Raw genomic sequence first — 18474 nt, 5'->3', positions numbered from 1 at the left:
AGTCTTCATTTCAAAGCTTTAAAAATAATGTATTAGGTGTTGCTATTAGGTGTTACTTATGACAATTTTGAGAGGGGCCTGGAACTTCCCATTGACTTACATTATAAACTGGGTTTCAATTTACAACGGTTTCAATTTACAACCATTCCTCCTGGAACCTAACCCCGGCGTAAACTGAGGGATACCTGTATATATATTCTAAAAATACATATTTTTATTTTTAATCCGCCATAATTGATAAGACTCAATAATATTTGTGGCCTATGTGCGGATTCACGTACGGTAGCAAATAATTTATTTAGTAAGAAGACAGATAAGGTTATTTTTACTCCATATATATTGGAGACACTGAACTGTCATTATTTAACAAACATTTTACGTCAATTATGTTGTACATTTACCTCTCAAATCACTGTCACAATCGGCCGTTATGCCAGTGATGATCTCAGGTCCTAGACGCTGAACAAGCTTCTGCTCATAGTCATTTAAGTCGGCCACATATGCTGGTCCACCCCCGGTAGCACGTGCAGAATTTTTTTCTCTGGCCAATTTAGCTTTGGCAAAGCGTTTGATGTTGTTATAACGTTTCTTCAACTGTTCAACATCCTTTTTTCAGCTGACTTTCTTCACTACAAGTTCATCCTGAACTCCTACTATTTTGCCCTTAATCTTTATAAGCAAAAATACTTCTCTAATCTCATCTCTACTCTTTCCTCTAACCCAAAACGTCTGTTTTCTACGTTCAATACTCTTCTCTGCCCACCTCCACCTACTAATACAACTTCTCTCTCAGCTGAAGATTTTGCCAGCCACTTCAACAACAAAATTGACTCCATCAGAAGTGAAATCAGCTCTCAACATACTGCAAATCTCCCACCCCCTCAAAAGTTTACAATTATCCAAAACCCAAATATCCAAAAATGCAGCTCTTTTGCCCCTGTTAATGAGGACGAAGTTTCTGCCCTTATACTGTCCTCCCACTTCACTACCCCCTCGACCCCATCCCCTCACAGCTACTCCCCTCCCTCTCTTCTACCCTCACCCACATACTCACACACATTTTCAACCTCTCCCTCAGCACTGGTATATTTCCCTCATCTCTAAAACATGCACTGGTCACAACTATCCTCAAAAAACCTTCCCTCGATCCAACCTCCCCATCCAATTACCGCCCTATTTCCCTAATCCCACTTGCCTCAAAGCTCCTTGAAAAGCTAGTATATGCACGTTTATCCCATTTCCTTACACTTAACTCTCTTCTTGACCCACTGCAATCTGGATTTTGTCCCCATCACTTGACAGCAATTGTCAAGAGTACCAACGACCTACTTACAGCAAAATTCAAAGGCCACTTCTCTCTGCTTATCCTCCTTGACCTGTCTGCAGCTTTTAACACTGTTGACCACCCTCTTTTCCTCCAAACCCTCCAATCCTTCGACATCTGTGATACAGCTCTCTTGTGGTTCTCCTCCTATCTGACTAACCGTAAATTTATTGTAGCCTTCTCTGGAGCATCCTTTGCCCCATTACCACTTTCTGTTGGGGTGCCCCGAGGCTCATCATTAGGTTCCTTAATAAAGTCCCATGGATTTCAATATTATTTGTATGCGGATGACACTCAAATCGACCTCTCTGCACCAGACCTACCTCCTTCCTTACTAACCCATGTCACTAACTGTCTTTCTCATATCTCATCTTGGATGTCCTCTCACTACCTTAAGCTAAATCTCTCCAAAACTGAACTCCTTATTTTCCCCCCTTCTTTCAATATCTCCACCCCCAAGTTTTCTATAACTGTTTATAATTCCATCATTACCCCTACCCCGCACACTTGACTCAGACCTTTCCTTCACTCCTCACATTCAGTCCTTGGCTAAAGACTGCTGCTTCCACCTTAAAAACATCTCTAAAATTAGACATTTACTTACACAAGATACAACTAAGATTTTAATCCACTCTCTCATCCTTTCCCACCTTGACTACTGCAACTCCGTCCTCTCTGGTCTACCTAGCTTCCTCTTAGCTCCTTTACAATTCATTATGAATGCTTCTGCCAGGCTCATCTTCCTTACATGTTGCTCTTCATCTGCTGCACCTATCTGCCAATACCTTCACTGGCTTCCTCTTGCCTCTAGGATTAAACACAAAATCCTCAGTCTGACATACAAAGCCCTCAACTGCACTGCTCCCCCCTACATTTCTGAACATGTCTACAGATACTCTCCCTCCTGTCCCCTTCGATCTGCTCACAATCTCCTCCTCTCCTCCTCTCTTGTTACTTCCTCACATTCCCATTTACAGGACTTCTCCAGACTGGCCCCCATCTTGTGAAATTCCCTGCCTCGCTCCACAAGATTCTCCCCTAGTTTTAACAGCTTCAAGCACTCTCTAAAGACTCTACTATTCAGGGATGCATACAACCTACACTATCCTTTCCTAACTCCACTGTTTTCCCCTTGAACCCCTTAGAATGTAAGCCTATGAGCCCAGCTGTTAGCAAATCCCTTTCATAAGAGCCAACTGCAACAGTGAAACTCTCGGCAGGGCCCTCTACCCATTTGATCCCTACAAAATGTATCCTGTATACCGTCTATCTTTACAGCGCTGCAGAATCTGTTGGCGCTCTACAAATACTTTATAATAATAATAATGAGATGGATACTCTTTGTCGCCAGTACAGTTACGTCTCAAACGGGTGAATTGCCCCTTGAGTACTGAATTAAATACCCTTTTCGGGTGACTGCTCTGGGCATGAAGGAGAGTATTGTGATGGGCTTTCTATATAGTTTCACTTCTATACCCCTCTCCTTAGACCCCTTAAGAGTGACATCCAAATAATTAATGCATTCCTTTCCAAATTCATGTGTGAATTGAAGTCCTACAGTGTTAATGTTTAGTATTTCCACAAATTGCACTGCTCTTTCTTTACCTCATTTTAACACAAACAGAAGGACGTCTATGTGCCGTCAGAAATAGACTATGTCAGATTTAAACTTTTTTTCTATCTCCAAAGATGTGGCACAGCTCCCACCAACCCATATAAAGGTTGGCATAAGACGGGGCAAATGTTGCCCCATAGCTGTGCCACACCTTTGGAGAAAGAAAGTCCCCTCAAATGACAAAAAAATATGGGTAAGTAAAAACTTTGTAACCCTTAAAGTAAACAATCTGAAATCTCTCCCATATGTAAATATTCTTTTTAGGAAGAAGTCTATGGCTTTCAATCCTCTATCATGAGGAATCAACAAATAGAGTGATTTCACGTTGATTGATAACCAGCCATAGTCTTCTTCCCAGGAAAGCGGTTCAGTCTCACTCAGAAGCTGTTTTGTGTCTTGCAGAAAACTCATTAGGTTACCCACTAGGGGCTGGAGTATGGTATCCAGCCACTGAGATAATGGTTCCAGCATGGATCCTATCCCACTGATAATGGGCCTACCTTCCACATTCTCTAGTGCCTTGTGCACCTTAGGGAGGTGGTTAAATATAGGGATCATTGGGTAATTCACATAAAGAAAAGAGCAGCCCATTTCTCTGCCATCATCTATTAGCTGTAGCAGTTCTCTTTGGAATCTGGCTGTGGTATCAAACACTAGTGTGCTGTATTGTAGGGGGTGGTCTGTCTTTTTGCCTCACCAATGAAGTACTCGTGGTTCATTGCTACAATAGATCCCCCCTTGTCTGTTGCCCTGATGACTAGGTTGCTGTTGTTACTTAGGTTTTTTAGAATAAGTCTTTCCTTGGGATTCAAATTATACCTAGTTCTGCTCTCAGATGCATAGGCTAAACTATTCAAATCTTCTTCAACCCTTTGTTGAAATTTTACCAAAAGTGGTCCCCTAGATTGTATGGGGTAAAATCTTTATGCAATTTTTAGAGAAGGATAAACTTTTCTTTGCACATCTTCCAGATTGTAATCATCTGATGGGAATCCTTCTTCTTGTAGTGTCTCAAGATTTACCACATCACAACACTCTTCAAAATTCAAGCCATAATCCCTGTCTCTTGTCTCAGTTTGATCCATATACATTAAGTCTCCATCAGTGGGGTAACTGGTAAAATGCTTCTTCAGTGTGAGGGTTCTGATCAATCTATTCACGTCGATGAGAGTTTGAAAAAGGTTAAAGTCATCCGTGGGCATAAATCTTAGTCCCAGACTTAACACCTTAGTCTCACTCTCATTGAGGGGATAGTCTGAAAGATTAATTATAGATGTTATGTGTATTTTTACTGTTGCCTGCCCCTCCGGACATGATATCTTCCTCTTATATGTCCTCCATCTCTCCCCCCCTTCTGGTCCTGCTTGGACCCTGGAAAAACCTGCGCTAGGTCCGCACTTTCTGCCTCCAATAGGGCTACTGAAATTGTGGTTACAGTCTTCTTTATATTTGGAATGTCTCCCCCTGCCACTAGTATGTTGTTTTAATATGGGTGTGCTTGCTTTAGCAGTGGGCTCTTGTCTATGGTGGTTTCTTCCCCTGAGGATGAGCCCTCACCTGTATACTGTGTGTCATCCTGGGACTCTGCTTCTCTGTCTAAAAATGTGACCTTTTTGTATGTCTGTCTACCAGTCTTCCCTCCTCCTTATCCCTTGCCGTTGTTTTGTTTTTTGTTAGCTTTATACGACTGAGACCTCTGTTTCCTATTCCATATGTACAACTTATTGGTGTCATAGTCCATCTGGTCTCTGAGATATTTCTTATGTTTAGTTTCCATAATAAGTTTACATCCTGACTGCGTATATTCAATTCTGTCTGCAACAGTTCAATTGATAAACTCAGGGTCTTCCACTTGGAAAGTGGGGAACTTGTTAATCCGTAATCCACACGGTATAAGTCCCAATTTTTGGTATTTCTGCATAGTCCAGATATCCCATTTCAAGCAATTCTCTTTTATCATTAAGAATTCTGTCTCCTCAAAAAGCTTACTTAGGGAGAATTTGGAACGGTCTGTTACAAAAACATTTCCAATCTCCAATTCATCTCTACATCTTTCTTCCAAACTTAGAAGTGAGTAGTAGTTAAGTGTCCCATCTCTGTTAGTGTTAACCTCCATGTTTAACTCCCTGAACGCGTCAGCGGGTACGTGGATACCCACACCAACACCATTGCTCCTGTTTTCAGGCTATTTCCTTTTTGTAGCCTGTATCTCCATGTTTTAAATTCAATAAATTGTTGAATACTTTTGCAACCGGTGCTCCTGTCTAGATTTGTTGACTCTACCTTTTTCCACCACTCTATTGTTTCCATCTTCTAACATTTTACTTCCCACCACTTCAATCTTTCCATACCATCTTGTTTTTTTGTTTGTTTTTTAACTCTCTCATTCATTTTCAATTCCCTCATGCTAAAGTGCCCACATTCCTCACTTTATCATGCAGCTGCTCCATAGCAAGTTTGTAGTTATAGATAGTTATCCTTGGATACTCAATTTAGGTAGGGGAATAAGCAGAAAAGGCAACAGCAGCATACAGCAGAGTACCTGAACTATATAGGCCCCTGATTACAGTACATATATCTCAAAAATACACCTCTAAGGGAGAAGGACAAAGACATGCCCTTGGACCCTTGAACAAAGTGGACGGCAGTCCCATAGGATTTGTCATTGATTGATAATAACCACCAAAGAACAGGAAGGGCAGGAGTAGGAGAGGTGGCTACAGCAGAATGCAGACTTATTGAATGAAGTAGGTTTCTGATTACAATACATAAACCTCAAAAATACACCTCCAAGGAAGGAGAACAAATTCGTGCCTAGAGTCCCTTGGACACAGTGGCCAGCAATTCCCTGGAGTTTTGGCATTGAGGGATAATGACCACCACAGAGCAGAAAGGGCAGGAGTAGGAGAGGCAGGAGCAGCAGACAGCAGAGTTACTGAACTAGGTAGACCTCTGATTACAGTAAATAAACCTCAATAGAGGAGGAGGATAAACACGTGCCTAGAGACTCTTGGACACAGTGGCCAGCAGTTTCCAAAGGATTTGGCATTGATGGATGATGAGTTACTGAACTAGGTAGACCTTTGATTACAGTACATAAACCTCAAAATACACATCCAAGGGAGGAGGAGGATGAAACAGATGTGGCTAGAGTCGTTTTGATTCAGTGGCCAGCAATTCCATAAGGATTTGACTGGTGATGACTACCACAGAGCAAGATTGCCAGAAGCAGGAGAGGCAGTGGCAGCAGGCAGCATACTTACTGAACTAGGCATGCCTCCAATTACAGTAAATAAACCTCAAAAATATACCTCCAAAGGAGAAGGAGGACAAACATGTGCCTAGAGTCCCTTGAACACAGGTGCAAGCAGTTATCTAAGGGTTATGCATTAAGGGATGATGACCACCACAGAGCAGGGCAGCAGCACCAGCAATAGTGAAAAACACTTTACTGCAGCAGCAACAGTGGACACTCATAGTACAGCAGCATGTATCTGTGATATAGGAGATGTCATAGTATTTCACGGCTGCATCAGCAAAGCTAGGAGGAGCAGCAACAGTATTGGAAAACATTTCAAAATCAATCATTGTCAAAGCTAAGGACAGGGTAACCTAACTTTGGAATGTTAAATCTAAGAAATGCCATTTGCTCCATGAGCTGCAGTGACATTTGTGAGTGCTGAGGATTCAGTATATTGCCAGTTAATGAAAACACTTGCTTACTTTGCATATGGGTTGGGGAACAAGAGAGAAGCTCCTGAGCTACTATAGCCCGGGCAGGCTACACAGTCCTCTTGTCACTCTAATAGCTCAGAGGGTCTGCTGTAGGGGGAAAAGGAGGTTTACAAATATAAGCATTTGCCATTTCTGAGGCACTTGTACTTCCCTTTCTTGATAGAGCTTCAATGGGTTCCACCAAACAGTCTACTGCCCCTAACCAAAACTCAGCTGCTCCCCTCAGCTGTGTTGTTCTGCTGCTGGTAGAAGATGAAAACATTATATCTGTGTTCTGCTGTTATACCTCACATAGCATGCCCCCATTTTCTTGGACGACAGGCACCGTGAGAATCAGTTTGTCCCTCCATGTTGGCAAGTTATCAGTTCAGAGAGCCTTCCAGGTGTTCCTTCCACCTCCCGGAAAGTGCTGCTACCTCACTGCTTAGTACTCCACTAGGAACCACTTTACTGTTTTCCAGGAAGGCATCCATCTTGCTCAATAGGTGACTGAACAAGGGTATCACTTAACCCAGACTGGTTGTGTTTTGGCTCAAGTTCTCGGCTTTAAGACTGCCATTGTCATATATCTCAGTGCTGATTTGAAAAAGTCAGAGGATCTCAACTGCAGACTACTTAATTTTGGACAGGAATTCTATGTAGTATACACAATTGTTATGTGTTTGCTTATTATCTTGTTACAGGAGAGAATGAGTCCTGTACAGCTTACTATAGCTTTGTGAGCTATTGTAGAAAGAGGATGTTGTAAATCCGTTTTTACTTATTAGTATAAAAGTTCTTTACTTGCCTGTACGCAGACTGAATGTGAATCCTGCTGTAGCCTATGTTGTTAAATATAGGTGGTTGCAGCAGTGAAAAGATGCAGGCTAAATATCTGCTCTGTGGTTCTCTGTGGCTCTGCAGAGTGGGTGTGTGGAGGCCAGCCAATAGGAGAGGCTGAAACTCTGACAGGCTTAAAATCAGCTCTGTGTGTTTTCTGTGTCTCTGCAGAGAGGGTGTGTGGGGATCCGCCAATCAGGGAGCTGGAAATGCTGACAGTCTTGGTTTGCAGTTTTCTCAAGCAAGATTGTTAGGAAATGCAGCAGTTGCAGTGAGAGAACTTACTAGCAACAATAAAGCTTGCTTACTTGGTGGTTACAGTTTTTAGGTGTTGTTAAAGGCAGTAAATTATAGGCAGAGGTAGGATAAGATACTGCAACAATAAGATTACTGGTAACCTTGCTGGGGCCTTGTGTCTGCTTAGCAGTATGCGGTATTCAGGTAATCCGTAAATACTCAGGACAGCAATGCATAGGAGAAGTTGTTATAAGTATAGATTTTGTGATACCAGTAGCTTGCTTGATGTAGTCCTCCAGAAGTGGAAAGTATGATAGGAATCTGTCTGATATTCAGAATTAGCCAAGAGAGTTCAGAGATAGCTTGTTCTTAGGAACAATACACTACACTACCAAACAAATTCATTGGCAGGTGTGTGTGGGAGGTGCAAGTATTTATAGAAAGGAATTAAAGGAGTATACACCAACAGAGAATGTCCTGACAGCCATTAACTGACCAGTCATGGTCCACTCATCTCTGTCTAATGTACTTTAAAACAGCAGGTCATAACAGCAAAAGGGCTCTCTGCTACATACTAAAGACGGTTACCATGAAGGGGTTGAACATTTTTGAGACTGAAGAATTCATTAAAAGTTGCATTTTCAGTTGAATTTGGGGAAACCACTTGAAGCATTCGTTGTGTTGAGCTATTTCATTTGCTTTTGTCTGATTTGTTCATTGCAAACAGCTGAAAGTCTGTAAATTGTGACAATAAACCTGATTTGCAATGGGGGTTGAATAAATTAAAAAATATATTACAACTGTATATAATCAAATGCTACACCATAGATAAATGGACAGTAGGCGCCTTAGAAATTTAAATATAAAATATTTAGTCATGGCAAGTAAAAAAAGTTTTTCTTTATTTTTTTATTTTTTTTATTCTTTCTCTATTTTGCTATTTCTTTATTTTTCCAATTTTGATGTTATTTTGCTCTGAAAATTGTGAATATTCTAGTACTCAGATCTGGAAATGCACACTGTAGACTTCTCATTTCTACAAATCTTTCCCTAATTGTTTTCAGTAGATAACAACGGCAAACAAAACACTTTATACTAACATAATGATCATGGCCTTGTTGTCTGCAGACTCAAACTCCAATTGGCTATTTCAAAAAGGGCATATGGTGGTTGGAGTTTGGCTATTGGAAAAAAATGGCAGAAAGCAAGATGTTAATTTGTTTTAAAAATGTTTAGACCTGGCTATTACAGTATTCTTTTAGTGTATAGGTTTTTCATTGCTTTTGATGAATGCACATTTATATGAATTTTGGCCCATTCAATTATTAATCAGCATAACAACTAGATAATGGGACCAGGGTCTGAAATATCTAACACAAATGTTCTTGTTTTTTAATTGCATTTGTTTTCATTTTCATTCAGCACTTTCGGTGCCAAAAAAAGGAAACACAGGAAAGGGTGAAGGAGCTGAGATTGTTTGAAAAATCATCTAATTTATTTTCATTGGTGTACAGGGGTCTGAGCATTCATGTGTACAACTTCTCCTGTCCAATACTGACAGAGCATTGCTAAATGATTGATGTGAGGGCCAGCAAGTCAGACATTAAATAGTAAAACAGCTAAAACAGTCAAAGCTTTCCTTTCATTCTATTGGCTGATTTGAACATTTAAATCAGCCAATAGGAATTCAAGGGTACCCCTATATAAAAGGGGTAACTCACATTCACAATTCAGTGTGCGACTGCAGGCTGCATGAAGAGGAGCTTTGTGTTAGAGCTCTTAAGATGAGGACCACCGTCGCCGCTGCCACCCGGATGAAGAAAAGAAGATGGACAGCTGCCGGATGAGAAGATGGATGAAGATGAAGTGCTGCCACCATCACCTTGGGTGAGTACCATCTTGGGGTTTAGTGATAGTTTTATTTTTTTATGTTTTTGTTTTTAAGATTAGGATAGTTGTTTTTATATCTTGGCTGCAAAAGAGATGAATGCCCTTTTAATGGTTTTTAAGTTTTTAAGTTTAGACTTTGCGATGTGGGAATGTGGTGGATTAAGGTTTAATAGTGTAGTGGGGACTTTGCGGTGGGCTATGTGGCGGCTTAGGGGTTATTACAGTAGCGGCTTATGGTGAATCGGGTTAGCGCGTGAGTAGCGTGTTAGTTTTTTTCCACTTTTTTGCTTCATTGACTTCTGTGGGGCAGTAGGTTATTGTGCACGCGATAGTGTAATTGCGCTAGTGGTAAACCTGTTTGCGCGAGTCGGGTTAGTGCTGTAGTGATAAGCCTTTACTTTCGATTTGTAATACCAGCGCAAACCGGCTTGCACAAAAGTTTTACCGCTAGCGCAGTTAGCGCTCTAGCGAAAGCACTAGTTAGAGCTCCACTTGTAATCTAGCCCTAAGTCTTTTGTTTCCCAGTCAATATAAAAGATATATTTATACTATACTGTAGTATATTGAGGGCAAGGTTAAAGGTCATGCAGCAAATCCATTGCGAAAACCCCACGCACGTTATGGTTTTTCACATTTTGGATTGTGCAGCTATTACAAGTTGAAAAATAACTTACTTTTTGCGTCTTAAGCCGCAAAATCACAACAGCCAAATTGCGTGTGCGTTCACGTATTCTCCATAGAAGTCAATGGAGAAGACAAATAGAAGATAAAAATGAACACCCTAATCTGTTGCGCAAAGCCCATGGCGTATTCTCCTCGAAAAGTGTACATGATAATGCGAATATTTCATATTGCAAAAATGTTTTCGGAATGGAATATGTTCTATTTATTTCTAAATAAATATTTCTCTATATTCTTGATGATTGTTGAATTGATTTCCTTATGTTAAACTCCCTCCTTGACCCACTGCAATCTGGATTTCGTCCCCATCACTGCACAGAGACAGCAATTGTTAAGGTTACCAACGACCTACTTACTGCAAAATCAAAAGGCCACTTCTCTCTGCTTATCCTCCTTGATCTGTCCGCAGCCTTTGAAACTGTTGACCACCCTCTTTTGCTCCAAACCCTCCAATCCTTCAGCATCTGTGACACAGTCCTTTTGTGGCTCTCTTCCTACCTGTCAAACCGTACCTTTAGTGTAGCCTTCTCTGGGGCCTCCTCTACCCCGTCACCACTTTCTGTCGGAGTACCGCAAGGCTCTGTCCTCTGCCCCCTTCTCTTCTCAATCTACACGTCATCACTAGGTTCCCTAATAAAGTCCAACGGTTTCCAATATCATTCGTATGCCGACGACACCCAAATCTACTTCTCTGTATCAGACCTATCTCCTTTCTTGCCCGTGTCACTAACTGTCTTTCTCACTTCTCTTCCTGGATGTCTTCTCACTACCTCAAGCTAAATCTCTCCAAAACTGAGCTCCTCATTTTCCCCCCTTCTTCCAAAATCTCCACCCCTAATCTCTCTATAACTGTCGACAACTCCATCATTACCCCTACGCCGCACATTTGACTCAGATCTTTCTTTCACTCCTCACATTCAGTCCTTGGCTAAAGCCTGCCGCTTCCACCTTAAAAACATCTCTAAAATTAGACACTTCCTTACACAAGACACAACTAAGATTTTAATCCACTCTCTCATTCTTTCCTGCCTTGATTACTGCAACTCTGTCCTCTCTGGTCTCCCCACCTGCCGCCTAGCTCCCTTACAATCCATAATAAATGCCTCTGCCAGACTCATCTTCCTTACATGCCACTCTTCATCTGCTGCAGCTCTCTGCCAATCCCTTCTCTGGCTTCCTCTTGCCTCTAGGATCAAACATAAAATTCTCACTCTGACATACAAAGCCCTCATCTGCACTGCTCCCCCCTATATCTCAGACCTTGTCTCCAGATACTCTCCCTCCTGTCCCCTTCGCTCTGCTCATGACTTCCTACTCTCCTCCTCTCTGGTTACCTCATTGAACTTCCGTTTACAGGACTTCTCCAGACTGGCTCCCATCTTGTGGAACTCTCTGCCTTGCTCCACAAGACTCTCCCCTAGTTTTGAAAGCTTCAAGCACTCACTAAGGACTCTACTGTTCAGGGATACATACAACCTACACTAACCTTTCTTTATACCAGTTCCACTCCTCCATTGCTATCCCCTGAACCCCCTTAGCATGTAAGCCTAAGAGTCCAGCTATTTGTAGATCACCTACTTAAGAGCTGACAACAACAGTGCAACTCTACCCATTTGATCCCTATAATTGTTTTGTTGTATTCAGTCTTTGTTTATAGCGCTGCGGAATCTGCTGGTGCTCTACAAATAACCGATAATAATAATAATGATAGTGTATATTGATTTATAGCGAGATATGTATATAAATATATATATGTCTAGATATCCCGAAATCTATATGCGATGTCGGTGTAGGCAGTGTCGGTAGTGGCAGTTTAGGGGTTAATAGTTTAATTTAGTTTTTTGCCATGTGGGGGGCTGGCGGTTTAGGGGTTAATAGGTTTGTTTAGTGGCGGTAATGTGGGAGGCCAGAGGTTTAGGGGTTAATACATTTATTATAGTGGCGGCATTGTCGGGGAGCTGCGCAAAAGGGGTTAATAACTTTTATTAGTGGTGGCGATGTCGGAGAGTGGCGGAATAGGGGTTTATAACTTTTTATAACTTTTATTAGTGTCACTGATGTCGGGGGCGGCAGATTAGAAGTTAATAACTTTATTTAGGTGTTGGCGATGTCGGGAGTGGCAGATTAGGGGTTAATAACTTTATTTAGTGTCAGCGATGAGTTTTTTTTTATTTTGGAGTAAAGTAAGCTTTTTTAAGGGGGGCTTTAGTTTTAGAAAAGGCATAACTGTCTTTTTTTTGGTAGTATTGTTTTTTATTTTATGTAAATTTAGTGTTTATTATTTTTGATAATTTAGGGGTTTTTAGATTAGAGGGGGGGTAGGAGTTAGGTAGTTTATTAGTGTAGGGGTAGTTTGTATTGGTGGATTTTGGTGGTGTTAGGGAATTTTCTACAGACTAAATTGTTGCTTTTTCATAATCGGGACAATAACCTTGGGAAAATATAGGATTGTTTAAAGTTTTATTGCTGCCTAAATTTCTATTGCTACATCTTATTTTTTATCTTAACCCACATACAAGGGTGAATTGCAACATTAATACGTGAATTGCAACATTAAGTGGATTACAACAATCTTAGGTGGAGCATAACATTCTCTGAAACAAACAAGGGTATTAACGATAACCAATAATACACGTGTTAATCTGACTACTGGTAGCTATTGTTCATAGGTGGTTATATTCGAATAGCCGAAGGTTTAGTGTTTTAGATTTAATAGAGGAGGAGGAGATGTCCTCTCCTCATTTTTTGAATGATTTCTTTGATTGTTTTTATAATGTTTAATGTTTTAACCGGATCAGCATAGTATGCTTATTTTAAATATATGTATGTTCCGTATATGTAATTAAATTATATTATACATAATTTACAACGTATCCGAAGTTCATATATTTACAATAAGTTCATATATTTACATTAAGGTCATATAATCACACTAATTTTACATTTCTACATATCCATATTGACTCTATTAATTTTTTAATTGTATTCAATTGATTCACATCCCTAGCTACCCTACATCTAGATATAGGTCAAGCGCTGTTTATTTTATTCTTTCTAATCAACTTTAGAATATCTGTGAGATTATTCTGTTAAACAGCTCATAGGGTGTAAGTAAGGCGCTTCTTATCGTTTCTGAGTTTTGCGGTAAGAGCTGCTCGGTGCTAACTTGCAAGTTATTGTCACCGCTCACCTCCCTATAGCTCTGCTATTACAGGTTTGCATAAACCCGCCGATAGCAGGCAAGAAGTGAGCGTAGAGCAAAATTGAGCTCCATACCGCACTCCAATACCAGCGCTGCTTTGAGCTGGTTTTACGTGCTTGTGCACAATTTCCCCATAGACATCAATGGGGAGAGCCGGATGAAAAAAAGCCTAACACCTGCAATAATGGGGCGTAAAGCTCCGTAATGCAGCCCCATTGATTCTTATGGGGAAACAAAATTTATGTTTACACCTAACACCCTAACATAAACCTTGAGTCTAAACATCCCTAATCTGCCACCCCCGACATCGCCGACACCTACATTACACTTATTAACCCCTAATCTGCCGCCCCCAACATCACCGCCACCTACCTACAATTATTAACCCCTAATCTGCTGCCCCCAATATCGCTGCCACCTACCTACATTTATTAACCAATAATCTGCCGCCCTTAACATCACCACCACCTACCTACATTTATTAACCCCTAATCTGCCGCCCGACATCGCCGACACCTACCTACATTTATTAACCCCTAATCTGCCGCCCCCAACGTCGCCACAAGTATACTAAAGTTATAAACCCCTAAACCTAACCCTAAGTCTAACCCTAACACCCCCTACTTTAATATAATTAAAATAAATCTAATATTAAATTCCTATCATTAACTAAATAATACCTATTTAAAACTAAATACTTACCTGTAAAATAAACCCTAAGCTAGCTACAATATAAATAGTAGTTACATTGTAGCCAGCTTAGGCTTTATTTTTATTTCACAGGCAATTTTGTATTTATTTTAACTAGGTAGACTAGTTAGTAAATAGTTATTAACTATTTACTAACTACCTAGCTGAAATAAATACAAATTTACCTGTAAAATTAAACCTAACCTGTTTTACACTAACACCTAACCTTACACTACAATTAAATAAATTACATTAATTAAATCCAATTAACTAAATTACATAAAACAAACAAACACTAAATTACACAAAATAAAAAATAAATAATCAGATAGTTAAACTAATTACACCTAATCTAATAGCCCTATCAAAATAAAAAAAGCCCCCCCCAAAATAAAAAAACCCTAGCCTAAACTAAACTACCAATAATCCTTAAAAGGGCCTTTTACGGGGCATTGCCCCAAAGAAATCAGCTCTTTTACCTGTAAAAAAAATACAAACAATCCCCCAACAGTAAAACCCACCACCCACACAACCAAACCCCCAAATAAAATCCTAACTAGCAAACCTAAGCTCCCCATTGCCCTGAAAAGGGCATTTGGATGGGTATTGCCCTTAAAAGGGCATTAAGGTCTTTTTCGGCCCAAAAGCCCTAATCTAAAAATAAAACCCACCCAATAAACCCTTAAAAAAACACTAACCCCCGAAGATCCACTTACAGTTTTTGAAGACCCGGCATCCATCCTCAACGAAGCCGACAGAAGTCCTCACCGAAGCGGCAGAAGTCTTCATCGAAAGCCGGCAGAAGTCTTCATCCAAGCGGGCCGAAGTCTTCATCCAAGCCGGCAGAAGTCTTCATCCAGACAGCATCTTCTATCTTCATCCAATCGACGCGGAGCATCCTCTTCTTTCCATGGCGACTGAAGAATGAAGATTCCTTTAAGTGACGTCATCCAAGATGGCGTCCCTTGAATTCCGATTGGCTTATAGAATTCTATCAACCATTCGGAATTAAAGGTGAAAAAATCCTATTGACTGATGCAATCAGCCAATAGGATTGAGCTTGCATTCTATTGGCTGTTCCAATCCAATCAGCCCAATGCTATTGGTAGTTTAGTTTAAGCTAGGTTTTTTTTTTGGGGGGGGGGGCTTTTTTTATTTTGATAGGGCTATTAGATTAGGTGTAATTAGTTTAAACATCTAATAATTTTTTTTAAAATTTATTTAATTGGATTGAATTAATGTAATTTATTTAATTGTACTGTAAGGTTAGGTGTTAGTGTAAGACAGGTTAGGTTTTATTTTACAGGTAAATTTTTATTTATTTTAGCTAGGTAGTTAGTAAATAGTTAATAACTATTTACTAACTAGTCTACCTAGTTAAAATAAATACAAACTTGCCTGTGAAATAAAAATTAAACCTAAGATATATACAATGTAACTATTAGTTATATGGTAGCTAGCTTAGGGTTTATTTTACAGGTAAGTATTTAGTATTAAATAGGAATTATTTAGTTAATGATAGGAATGTTTTATTAGATTTATTTGAATTATATTAAAGCAGGGGGTGTTAGGGTTAGACTTAGGGTTAGGTTTAGGGGTTTATAACTTTAGTATAGTGGCGGCGACATTGGGGGCGGCAAATTAGGGGTTAATAAGTGTAGGTAGTGATGAGATTGGGGGCGGCAGATTAGGGGTTAATAACAGTAATGTAGGTTGCGGCGATGTTAGGGACAGCAGATTAGGGGTTAATAATATTTAACTGGTGTTTGCGATGCGGGAGTGCGGAGGTTTAAGGATTAATATGTTTATTCTAGTGGCGGCGATGTCTGGGGCGGCAGATTAGGGGTTAATAATTGTATTTTAATGTTTGCGATGCGGGTTTAGGGGTTAATAGGTAATTTATGAGTGTTAGTGTACTTTTTAGCACTTTAGTTATGAGTTTTATGTTAAGGCATTGTAGCTTAAAACCCATAACTACTGACTTTTAGTTTACGGTATGGATCTTGTAGTTTTAGGCTGTACCGCTCACTTTTTGGCCGGACAGGCAGACTCGTAATACCGGCGCTATGGAAGTCCCATTGAAAAAGGACTTTTTGAAAGCTGCAGTAGTTACGTTGCGTTCCGGCCAAAAAAGTGTGCGGTGCAGCAAAACATGCAAGACCTGCTGTAGTGAAAAAGAGCATTAAGGCTGCTTTTTCACCCATACCGCAAAACTCATAATCTAGCTGTATAATTGTTATGGGGCCAAAAAAAACCCCAACAACAACAAAAAAGATTTCAGATTACATGATGCACAATCAGAAAAGCAGAAAGGGCCCTAGCCTGGCTTACTACAACCACAAATCTCCTACCGTGTGCAGTACAGAGTACACCAAACAAAATAAATACCACTGAAAAACAGATAAGTTTTTACTGATAAAATAACATTAAAGGGACAGTCTAGGCCAAAATAAACTTTCATGATTCAGATAGGGCATGTAATTTTAAACAATTTTCCAATTTACTTTTATCACCAATTTTGCTTTGTTCTCTTGGTATTCTTAGTTGAAAGCTTAACCTAGGAGGTTCATATGCTAATTTCTTAGACCTTGAAGGCCACCTCTTTTCAGAATGTATTTTAACAGTTTTTCACCACTAGAGGGTGTTAGTTCATGTATTTCATATAGATAACACTGTGCTCGTGCACATGAAGTTTTCTGGGAGCAGGCCCTGATTGGCTAAACTGCAAGTCTGTCAAATGAACTGAAATAAAGGGGCAGTTTGCAGAGGCTTAGATACAAGATAATCACAGAGGTTAAAAGTATATTAATATAACTGTGTTGGTTATGCAAAACTGGGGAATGGGTAATAAAGGGATTATATATCTTTTAAAACAATAAAAATTCTGGTGTAGACTGTCCCTTTAATTAATGTAGAGTTTCAGCTCAGAATTAGCACTTTTAAAAACAGCAATTTATTTTAGCAAAATTAAGTCACATATAATAGTAAATTACTATTATATAATGTGACTTTTAATTTGGCTAAAATAAAATACTGTTTATTTTTAAATAACAACAAGTCAAGTGCTGATTCTGAGCTGAAACTCTACATTAGATATCTTCAAATAAATGCAAACTATGGAATCCCTGATGGGGGCTAAAGAACCAGCCGCAGACAAGACTCATCATGTAAACTTCTCACTGTCGCTGACATAATGATGTATTTAAAACAAAGATTAGACTTATTATTATTATTATTATTTATACATCTCTTGGCCACTGTGTCTTACCCCCCCTGGCCCTGGGCCACAACTTGACCTCAGCCATCTTTCAATTAAAGCTTTAATGACAATTGACAATTTGACATAAAAAAATAAAGAAAACCAAATAGAAAATAGTAAAATAAGGCTTTACAAAGAAAATGAGTTTATTATTATTATTATCGGTTATTTGTAGAGTGCCATTCGTTTTAGTATCCCTTTTTTTGTTATGCTCAAAGGTAAAAATGGAGACATCTAACTAATAATTTTGCTTCATAAACACGGCATTGGTTGCATTAAAGGGACATTAAACACTAAATAACGGCTAGATAGAATGATGCATTCAATAAAAAGATTAGTCTGAGGATAACATGTAGTTTTTAAAGTTCCATTAGTTGTTTAAATATTGTCACAACAAGTGGAAAGTTTTAGGCCTAGATTTAGAGTTTGGCGGTAGCCGTGAAAACCAGCGTTAGAGGCTCCTAACGCTGGTTTTGGGCTACCGCCGGTATTTGGAGTCAGTCATGAAAGGGTCTAACGCTCACTTTCCAGCCGCGACTTTTCCATACCGCAGATCCCCCTACGCCAATTGCGTATACTATCTTTTCAATGGGATCTTTCTAACGCCGGTATTTAGAGTCTTGGCAGAAGTGAGCGTTAGAAATCTAACGACAAAACTCCAGCCGCAGAAAAAACCCAGTAGTTAAGAGTTTTTGGGCTAACGCCGGTTCATAAAGCTCTTAACTACTGTGCTCTACAGTACACTAACACCCATAAACTACCTATGTACCCCTAAACCGAGGTCCCCCCACATCGCCGCCCATCGATTAAATTTTTTTAACCCCTAATCTGCCGACCGCCACCTACGTTATCCTTATGTACCCCTAATCTGCTGCCCCTAACACCGTGACCCCTATATTATATTTATTAACCCCTAATCTGCCCCCCACAACGTCGCCGCCAGCTACCTACAATAATTAACCCCTAATCTGCTGACCGCAAAGCGCCGCCACCTACGTTATACTTATGTACCCCTAATCTGC

The sequence above is a fragment of the Bombina bombina genome, chromosome 7 (assembly GCF_027579735.1).
Source record: "Bombina bombina isolate aBomBom1 chromosome 7, aBomBom1.pri, whole genome shotgun sequence".
Classification (NCBI taxonomy): Eukaryota; Metazoa; Chordata; class Amphibia; order Anura; family Bombinatoridae; genus Bombina; species Bombina bombina.
Note: the sequence above shows the minus strand (reverse complement) of the source record.